This window comes from Chrysemys picta, chromosome 14 (assembly GCF_011386835.1).
Source record: "Chrysemys picta bellii isolate R12L10 chromosome 14, ASM1138683v2, whole genome shotgun sequence".
In the NCBI taxonomy this organism is placed as follows: domain Eukaryota; kingdom Metazoa; phylum Chordata; order Testudines; family Emydidae; genus Chrysemys; species Chrysemys picta.
The window spans coordinates 5,395,207-5,404,308 of NC_088804.1; the positions used below are offsets into that span (position 1 = coordinate 5,395,207).

Sequence of the window (9,102 nt, forward strand, 5' to 3'; positions counted from 1 at the left end):
GAATCTGTAAAAAGCAACAGAGGGTCCTGTGGCACCTTTAAGACTAACAGAAGTATTGGGAGCATAAGCTTTCGTGGGTAAGAACCTCACTTCTTCAGATGCAAGTCTGTTGCTCTCTTCTTTGAATTTCCCAAGTAGGTTGGCTCTTACATACATCTGCAGGTAAATTCCCCACATCCAGAAGTTCAGTAACCCCAGACGTGGAGGCAAGCCCAGCACAGCCACCAACTCTCCAGAAGAGATTAGACCAAAAAGCACCAGGTGATTTACAGCCTCACCTTCATTTTCTCACTCAAAATTGTAGCTTTGGATCTAAAGTTTTCTGTGCTTGTTATGTACCGAGAGGTCATTTCCACAGTCAGCACAAGTATATGCACAGCTTGTGCACCAATCCAGTTTCTAAATGCACCTTATTAAATCAGTGCAAACCATGCCCCCACCCCCATTGAGGGTTTAAGTGTCCACAGAAAGGGTTTGCTGATTTAATTAAATCAGTGCACACACTGCACAGATACAAGCTCTAAGTGTGAGTTATGGGAGTGGAGGAAATGTGCTTTTCCTATTATTAAAAGAAAACAGTATTTCAATATAACTAGAGCTAACTTGGCCCTGACAGAGTTCTCAATGAGGAGCATGGATTTGGTTTGGTTTAAAGGAAAAATTAAGAATAGAATAAAACAAAACTATAAGGTGCAGAGGTCTGCCTTACTGCAGTGTTAAGATTGCGGAGTTAAAACCAAGTCACGAAGTGCAGAAGTTACAGTTCCCATATTAATGAGAACTGAACAATAGCATGCCATAATATTTTTATATGCAGTGGTGTTGTAGCCACGTCGGTCCCAGGACATTAGCAGGACAAGGTAGGTGAGGTAATATCTTTCACTGGACCAACTTCTGCTGGTGAGAGAGAGAAGCTTTGGAGTTTATCCAGAGCTCTTCTTCAGGTCTAAGAAACTTACTTCAGACCTAGGAGACCTGAAGAAGAGCTCTGTGTAAGCTCTGAAGATTGTCTCTCTCACCAACAGAAGATGATCCAATACAAGATATTACCTCACCCATCTTGTCTCTCTAATTACATTTTTAGCCAGGCATGCAATTCTGCACTTGTATGCAAACAGGCATTCTTCATGCAATGTTACATCACACATATGGTGCATGCGAGGTCAGGCTATGTGGAGGACACTGTTCTTTTCTACAAAATGGCAATGTTCAGGGGCCAGACACAGTCATCCCCCAGGCACGGTTTCCTGGGGCATGCAATGCCTGCCTTGCATATGTGCCACTGGAACTATATGCACTGAGAGGGCATTGCCCAGTCTTGTTTTCTTGCACAATGGGTAACTAACATCCCTCACCCAGGGTGCGTGGACACTTGGGGCAGCAAGTGGACTGAGGAACTGCTGCTTCTTTCACAGAATGGTCCTGCTGCCACTAATTTTGTACTTTGCCCAGGAAAAGAGTAGCCTAAAGTATGCTGGGAAGGAGAGCCCGTGCGGCTGCTGGGAGCTGGGGAGTTGATCAGGCACCTGCTGCTAAGAGAACAGCCTGTGAAGAGGTACGGGAGGGTGGGGTTTTTTTTGTGGCGATGGAGGTGTGCAAAATGTTAGGGTGAATTAAGTAACGATAGAAACAAATTAAATAACTGTTCAGGTCACGCTGTCGAGCAATCAAAGGTCAGGAAAGGCCAGAATGAAGTTTGCCCAAGCAACCTTAATGATCCCCCCCTCCCCTTATGATAAAGTCTCTAACTGCATCGTCCCACACTTTTAGTTCTTAAACCTGTGGGGCAGCCTCCCCTGGGTGCAGGCTGGTCTAATGGGGAGGGCAGGGCAGGCCTGGTAGACAGGGGCCTGGGGGAAGGGGAACACCGTGGGGCGGGGACGGCAGAGGGCGCTGCGGGGTGGGGATGGTGGGAGGTACTGGGGGGGGCCCTGCAGGGCGAGCACTGGGCAGGGGCGAGGACGGCAGGGGGCCCTGCAGGGTGGGGATGGCGGGAGGTACTGGGGGCGCTGCAGGGACGGGGCGAGGACAGCAGGGGGCGCTGCGGGGTGGGGATGGCGGGAGGTACTGGGGGGGGCCCTGCAGGGCGAGCACTGGGCAGGGGCGGGGACAGCAGGGGGCGCTGCGGGGTGGGGATGGCGGGAGGTACTGGGGGGCGCTGCAGGGCGGGGATGGCGGGAGGTACTGGGGGCGCTGCAGGGACGGGGGGAGGACAGCAGGGGGCGCTGCAGGGCGGGGATGGCAGGAGGTACTGGGGGTCGCGGCGGGGACAGGGTGAGGACAGCAGGGGGCGCTGCGGGGCGGGGATGGTGGGAGGTACTGGGGCGCTGCGGGGCGGGGATGGCGGGAGGTACGGGGGCGCTGCGGGGACGGGGTGAGGACAGCAGGGGGCGCTGCGGGGATGGCGGGAGGTACTGGGGCGCTGCGGGGACGGGGTGAGGACAGCAGGGGGCGCTGCGGGGTGGGGATGGCGGGAGGTACTGGGGCGCTGCGGGGCGTGGGCGGCAGGGGGCGCTGCGGGGCGGGGATGGCGGGAGGTACTGGGGGGCGCTGCGGGGACGGGGGGAGGACAGCAGGGGGCGCTGCGGGGATGGCGGGAGGTACTGGGGGGCGATGCGGGGACGGGGGGAGGACAGCAGGGGGCGCTGCGGGGATGGCGGGAGGTACTGGGGGGTGATGCGGGGACGGGGGGAGGACAGCAGGGGGCGCTGTGGGACGGGGATGGCGGGAGGTACTGGGGGGCGCTGCGGGGACGGGGTGAGGACAGCAGGGGGCGCTGCGGGGCGGGGATGGCGGGAGGTACTGGGGGCGCTGCGGGGTGAGGACAGCAGGGGGCGCTGCGGGACGGGGATGGCGGGAGGTACTGGGGGGCGATGCGGGGACGGGGGGAGGACAGCAGGGGGCGCTGCGGGACGGGGATGGCAGGAGGTACTGGGGCGCTGCGGGGCGTGGGCGGCAGGGGGCGCTGCGGGGCGGGGATGGCGGGAGGTACTGGGGGGCGCTGCGGGGACGGGGGGAGGACAGCAGGGGGCGCTGTGGGACGGGGATGGCGGGAGGTACTGGGGGGCGCTGCGGGGACGGGGTGAGGACAGCAGGGGGCGCTGCGGGGCGGGGATGGCGGGAGGTACTGGGGGCGCTGCGGGGTGAGGACAGCAGGGGGCGCTGCGGGACGGGGATGGCGGGAGGTACTGGGGCGCTGCGGGGACGGGGTGAGGACAGCAGGGGGCGCTGCGGGACGGGGATGGCGGGAGGTACTGGGGGCGCTGTGGGGGGAGGACAGCAGTGGGCGCTGCGGGGCGGGGATGGTGGGAGGTACTGGGGCGCTGCGGGGCGTGGGCGGCAGGGGGCGCTGCGGGGCGGGGATGGCGGGAGGTACTGGGGGCGCTGCGGGGTGAGGACAGCAGGGGGCGCTGCGGGACGGGGATGGCGGGAGGTACTGGGGCGCTGCGGGGACGGGGTGAGGACAGCAGGGGGCGCTGCGGGGCGGGGATGGCGGGAGGTACTGGGGGCGCTGCGGGGTGAGGACAGCAGGGGGCGCTGCGGGACGGGGATGGCGGGAGGTACTGGGGCGCTGCGGGGACGGGGTGAGGACAGCAGGGGGCGCTGCGGGACGGGGATGGCGGGAGGTACTGGGGGCGCTGCGGGGGGAGGACAGCAGTGGGCGCTGCGGGGCGGGGATGGTGGGAGGTACTGGGGGCGCTGCGGGGACGGGGTGAGGACAGCAGGGGGCGCTGCGGGACGGGGATGGCGGGAGGTACTGGGGCGCTGCGGGGACGGGGTGAGGACAGCAGGGGGCGCTGCGGGACGGGGATGGCGGGAGGTACTGGGGGCGCTGCGGGGGGAGGACAGCAGGGGGCGCTGCGGGGCGGGGATGGTGGGAGGTACTGGGGGCGCTGCGGGGTGAGGACAGCAGGGGGCGCTGCGGGACGGGGATGGCGGGAGGTACTGGGGGCGCTGCGGGGGGAGGACAGCAGTGGGCGCTGCGGGGCGGGGATGGTGGGAGGTACTGGGGGCGCTGCGGGGTGAGGACAGCAGTGGGCGCTGCGGGGCGGGGATGGCGGGAGGTACTGGGGGGCGCTGCGGGGTGAGGACAGCAGGGGGCGCTGCGGGGCGGGGATGGTGGGAGGTACTGGGGCGCTGCGGGGCGTGGGCGGCAGGGGGCGCTGCGGGACGGGGATGGTGGGAGGTACTGGGGGCGCTGCGGGGACGGGGTGAGGACAGCAGGGGGCGCTGCGGGACGGGGATGGCGGGAGGTACTGGGGCGCTGCGGGGCGTGGGCGGCAGGGGGCGCTGCGGGGCGGGGATGGTGGGAGGTACTGGGGCGCTGCGGGGCGTGGGCGGCCGGGGGCGCTGCGGGGCGGGGATGGCGGGAGGTACTGGGGGGCGCTGCGGGGACGGGGGGAGGACAGCAGGGGGCGCTGCGGGGCGGGGATGGCGGGAGGTACTGGGGGGCGCTGCGGGGACGGGGGGAGGACAGCAGGGGGCGCTGCGGGACGGGGATGGCGGGAGGTACTGGGGCGCTGCGGCGCGGCCACGCGGGGGGGCGGGTGCGGGGCACAAAGGCCTGTCACGTGCTTGCCGGGGCCCGCGCGGACCCGCCCCGAGACAACAAGCCCCGCCCCGCCCCCAGGGCCGCTCTGCCCCGCCCCAGCCTCCCCCTCCCGCCAGGGGGCGCCAGAGCGCGCGGCGCCGGGCACACCGCCCCCCGCCTCATCCCTCGCACGGAGCCGGCCGCGCCCACCGCGCGGGGGACGGGCTGGGGCAGCGGCCCGGGTGGGAGCGAGACTCGGCCCGGCCCCGGGTCACGGCCCGGCCCCACTACCCCCGCCGCGCCGCGCCCCGCCCCGCCCGGGTCACAGCCCAGCCCCGCGTCTCACCCCGGGCAGGCCTCGCGCAGCCCGCAGCTGTCCTACATTCCGGCCCCTCTCACCGCCTCCCGCCAATGGCGGGCCGACCTCGAATGGAGAGCCAATCGGAACGACTCAGGGGGAGATCGCCCCGCCCCTCCGTCCCATTGGCCAGGCACAGCCGCGGGGCGCCCCCTCCCACCGGGGCCGCGCGAGATGCTTGTCCTGCGGAGGGGGGCTCCGGCGCGCGCTCCTGCCCCTGGCTTGCTTCAGTGCGCGCGCGCCTGCCCCCGGGATCTCCTGAGGGGAGGGGCGGCAGCCCCCTCCCAGAGACTCTGCCCAGCCCTATATAGAGCCTATAGGCGCTTTGCCCCCTGGAGACCCAACCCACCCTAGCCCCTATCTAAGTACCCTATAGACGCTCTGCAGTGGCCCTACAGACTGTATGCTATGGTCACACTCTCCCCTCGCTAGTGGGTCGGCAGGATGTTAAACCAGGGCCACTAAAGTTAGAGATTTTTAGATTGCAAGTCTGGATAACTTGTACCCAAGAGTTTAAAAGAGCTGGCTGAGGTGCGCGCTGCACCATTCATGTTGCTTTCCAATAAGTCTTGGGAAACCAGGGAAATGCCAAAAGACTGGAAGAAAGCGAACGTTGTGCCACTATTTCAAAAGCGTAAATGGGACGGCCAGGTGGTCTGACATTGATCCTGGGCAATATAATGGAGCGGCTGATACAGGACTCGATTCCTCCCCCGCTTGCTTGCAACACAAAGGAAAGGCTGTGACGCTCAAGACAACGTTCTGTCTGTAGCGAGACACCTGAGTCTGAATGGGGCAGAAGAATGACCTGAACCCCTCTCCACTGGCTGAGGCATAATTGCCTCAAGCCTGATGCTGTGACCACGGGAGCAACTGGGAAAGCAGAAGCAGTGTTGAGCCCTGCGGTCGCTGAGCCCCCCGTTGAGTGTGGGGAGACACAGGCAGGGAAGGGGGATTGCCAAACATGCTTGTCCTGTCCACAGGTAAGAGAAGCCCCATAGAAAGTTAAAGCAGCCGGAAGGCCATTGCTGGTAGCGGACACATCATCACAGTGTGGTCGTGGCCATGGTGGGTTCTCTTAACCAAGAGACCCTGAATCACAGCCCACCCGGGGGTGGGGAGGACTCTGTCCTGGGGGTGAGGGCAACACATTAACCCCAAAATGGGAAATGGGTCCCTTACATACACACAGCCCTGGGGTTGGAACACAACTCCAGAGGGGGCCTGCCAGTGTGGGGGGCACTCTGCATCACCAGAGCCACAGACATATGGCTGGGTTAAGACCTACCTTGCAGAGGGACAAATCTACACTGATCCCCCATCCTCACCCGCAAATGCTCAAGGGGTCACTTCCTACCCCAAGCATGGGATAAGATAAGAACACCCCAGGGTACAGCCAAGATGGCTGACAAATGCAGGAACGTGGGTTTACTGCCCTCCTCGCTCCCTGGCAGACGAGGGCAAGGAGGCGGTGGCAGGGCTCCATCCCAGTTTCAAACCCAACCGCTTTGGGGTAGCAAAAGAATGAAAACTCCCCATGTGCATCCTGCTGGTGCCATCCAACAGACCAGACCTAAGGGAGGATGTGAAACTGCTTTGGATTGTGTATTGGAAGTTTGATTGATTAGAAACTGTGCTGTAAGAATCATGAAAGTGCCTGGTAGGACAGCTACCAAGGGATCGGAAATACAGTGTTTCCAACTCTCATGATTTTGTCATGCGTCTCATGATAATTATTGTTTTCCTTAAAGCCCCGCCTCCTGAGGTCAAGTGGAGGTGTGATGATTTCAGCCTTCATTCTTAAAGAAAAAGTAACTTTCTAGCCCTCGTGGCTGTAGAGAAAGCTTCCAAATGTGACCCCAGTGCAACCTAAAGGCTCAAAAAGCAAGAGGCAATAAAAAGAACACCCAATCTATTATTTTTACATAATCTAATGATTTTAAAGCCAATCTCATGATTTTTGGTGCGCCTGACTCATGATTTTTGAACATTTGGCAATACTGGAAATAGGCTGTGGCATCTATGAATAATGTTTGTGTGTTCAAACTTCCCCAGCTCACTGGTTAAAGTAACCCTGCTCAGTTCAGTCTTGAAGGGGGAAGAGATATGACAAAGTGGGAATTTTCTGTAATATTTTTATAAATACTATGCGTGCCTCAGTTTCCCTCTATGATGCATTGCTACCCAGTGGGTGTAAAACGGCCAACACTGCTCTTGGAACAGTGCAAGAGGTGTGAGTGTCACCTCGCTGTCTCTGGAATGAAGAGAGTCATTGAAGAACTGGCTCAATTCAGGGGTCCAACAAGACAGAGAGACGCCCCAAGGACTGAATGATCAACACCTAACACATGAAACCCAGCAGGTGGGGCTTGGGAACTGAGCTGGAGAGAGGGTGTCAGAAGGCTGGAATTGGAGTGGCCGTTTTGGAGGGACTCAGGAACAAGGACAGAGACTAGCACCAGAGATGAGTCCATCACAGCTTGGCTGGCCCATCATGGCTTAGCCAGGGTGAACTATGACTTAACTTCTGCCTCTCTGAGCTAACCCCAGTGCGTTCAGATTCTGTAGCCAGGTGACCAATGGATGGTGTGTGGTTTGGAGAGGCTGCCTGTGTCGCTGTGGATACGCACTGAGAGCACTGCACCCTGACGGGGGACAGCACAGATCTCCCACAGGAGTCTGGCTGGGCTGGATTCAGTGCAGGGAGCCACGAAGAGAGACGGGGTCACTGGTGCCCACAGAGTCTTGGAGGTCACAGGCCTGCCCTGGTGGAACGGTGTGGGACCTCGGGGCCCGGCCCACTGCCAGCAGACTGGTTACAGGTCGTGGGACTGCATGACAGGGTATGCTAAGGAGCTTGGCTGAAGCTGGAAAATCAATTTCCCCCAACCCTGTAAGAGGGGGCTTGCATGTGAAGGGTGGAAGACCCCCCAGTCCAGAAGAAAGCCCCTAAGGTATGGATGCTGGAACTTAATACCCACAATGTTTGGAGTGTGTCAGGGGAAGAGTTACAGAGCTGCACAGGGAGTTCTGGCCAGGAGAGAGAGAGAGATGGGCAGGCTCAGAGCAGTGGGACGGGAGCCCAGTTTAGGTGCAGGACCCACTAAGGTCAGAGCACGCTGACCTGCGGGGGGAGCGAGACCAGCCCTGCACTGCCGGAGAAGGACCCTGGATGCCTCTAGAGGACTCTGACCCTAGCTCAAAGAATGCTCGGGAGTGGTGATTATCCTGAGGCAGGGAACAGCGTGGAGGTTTAGTGTTTTTGCATAGACCTGTGCATTTCTTGTGCGATTTAGTAAAGAGCAATGGGGAGGGGGTGCTCAGACAGAGGATCTGCACCCCAAGAGGGGTCTAGAGACCCCCAGTAAGGGCAGCGCCGGGGCTCTGTTCAGACTCCAGCGGCTTAAAGCACCCTGGGATTCCGCATTTGGATCCTCTCAACAGTATGCTCAACAGGCTCTCCTGGGACTCCGTCGCCTTCGGAGAGAGAAACAGGGCGCCTCCGGCAAAGAGGTGTTAGCACAGTGTTCCTCAGGGCCCTGGGCAAGCACGGCAAGGCCAGTGCATGTCTGCAAGCCCCGGCCTGGGCTGGCTGGAGTGATCCTAGCCTGGGCTCACAGTGCTTTATGCAGGGGCTAGCCCCTGGCTCCAGCGGATACTTCCAGGCAGGTGCTTCTCTCACAGGCCAGAGGCAGCTCTCAGTCTGCCGCAGCAATGCTTCCCACTAGGCCTAGTGCTCATGGGCTGGTGATGGCAGCAGTTAGCAAAGGCCCGGCCCCAGAGGTGTGTGCCCGCGGCAGCCGCCAATGAGGGCGTGCCGGGAAGCGGAGCACTTTGCACAGTTACTGCAGAGAACAGAGACCATGTGTGCAATGGCAGATGCTGTCTGAACGTGCTCCCTTTGGTCCCTGTGCACAGCCTGGTGGGACCCCAGACGTGGGGCACTGGCCCCTCACTGCAGTCGGCCTCATTCACAGGCCTTAAAGGGCCTGTCACAGGCACTCAGTTACCTGTGGCTCTCCGGCTCTAGGATGGGGGCAGGATTCGTTCTCTTTGAGCTGAACAGCTCAGCTTCTCAGTGAGGCCCCACAAAGGCCCCTGCTTTGCAGCGCCCCTTGGGCTCAGATTTCTTGGGAGCAAATCCAAGCCTGCCTGCTGCAGAGCCCAGCACAGGGACCAAGGGGGCACAGCTCAGACCTGGCATAGGCTGGGA

General features: G+C 61.3%; 1 protein-coding gene across 1 annotated transcript in view; it reads right to left on the reverse strand.

Annotated features, from left to right (window-relative positions):
* The window catches only part of MATCAP1 (microtubule associated tyrosine carboxypeptidase 1), a 48,343-nt gene extending 43,327 nt beyond the window's left edge, over window positions 1–5,016 (reverse strand). Inside the window, exon 1 of the mRNA XM_005310096.3 lies at window positions 4,878–5,016. The gene's annotated coding sequence lies outside the window, so the exon portion shown is untranslated. The remainder of the gene's footprint in view (window positions 1–4,877) is intronic.
* Between the last annotated feature and the right edge of the window lie 4,086 nt (window positions 5,017–9,102).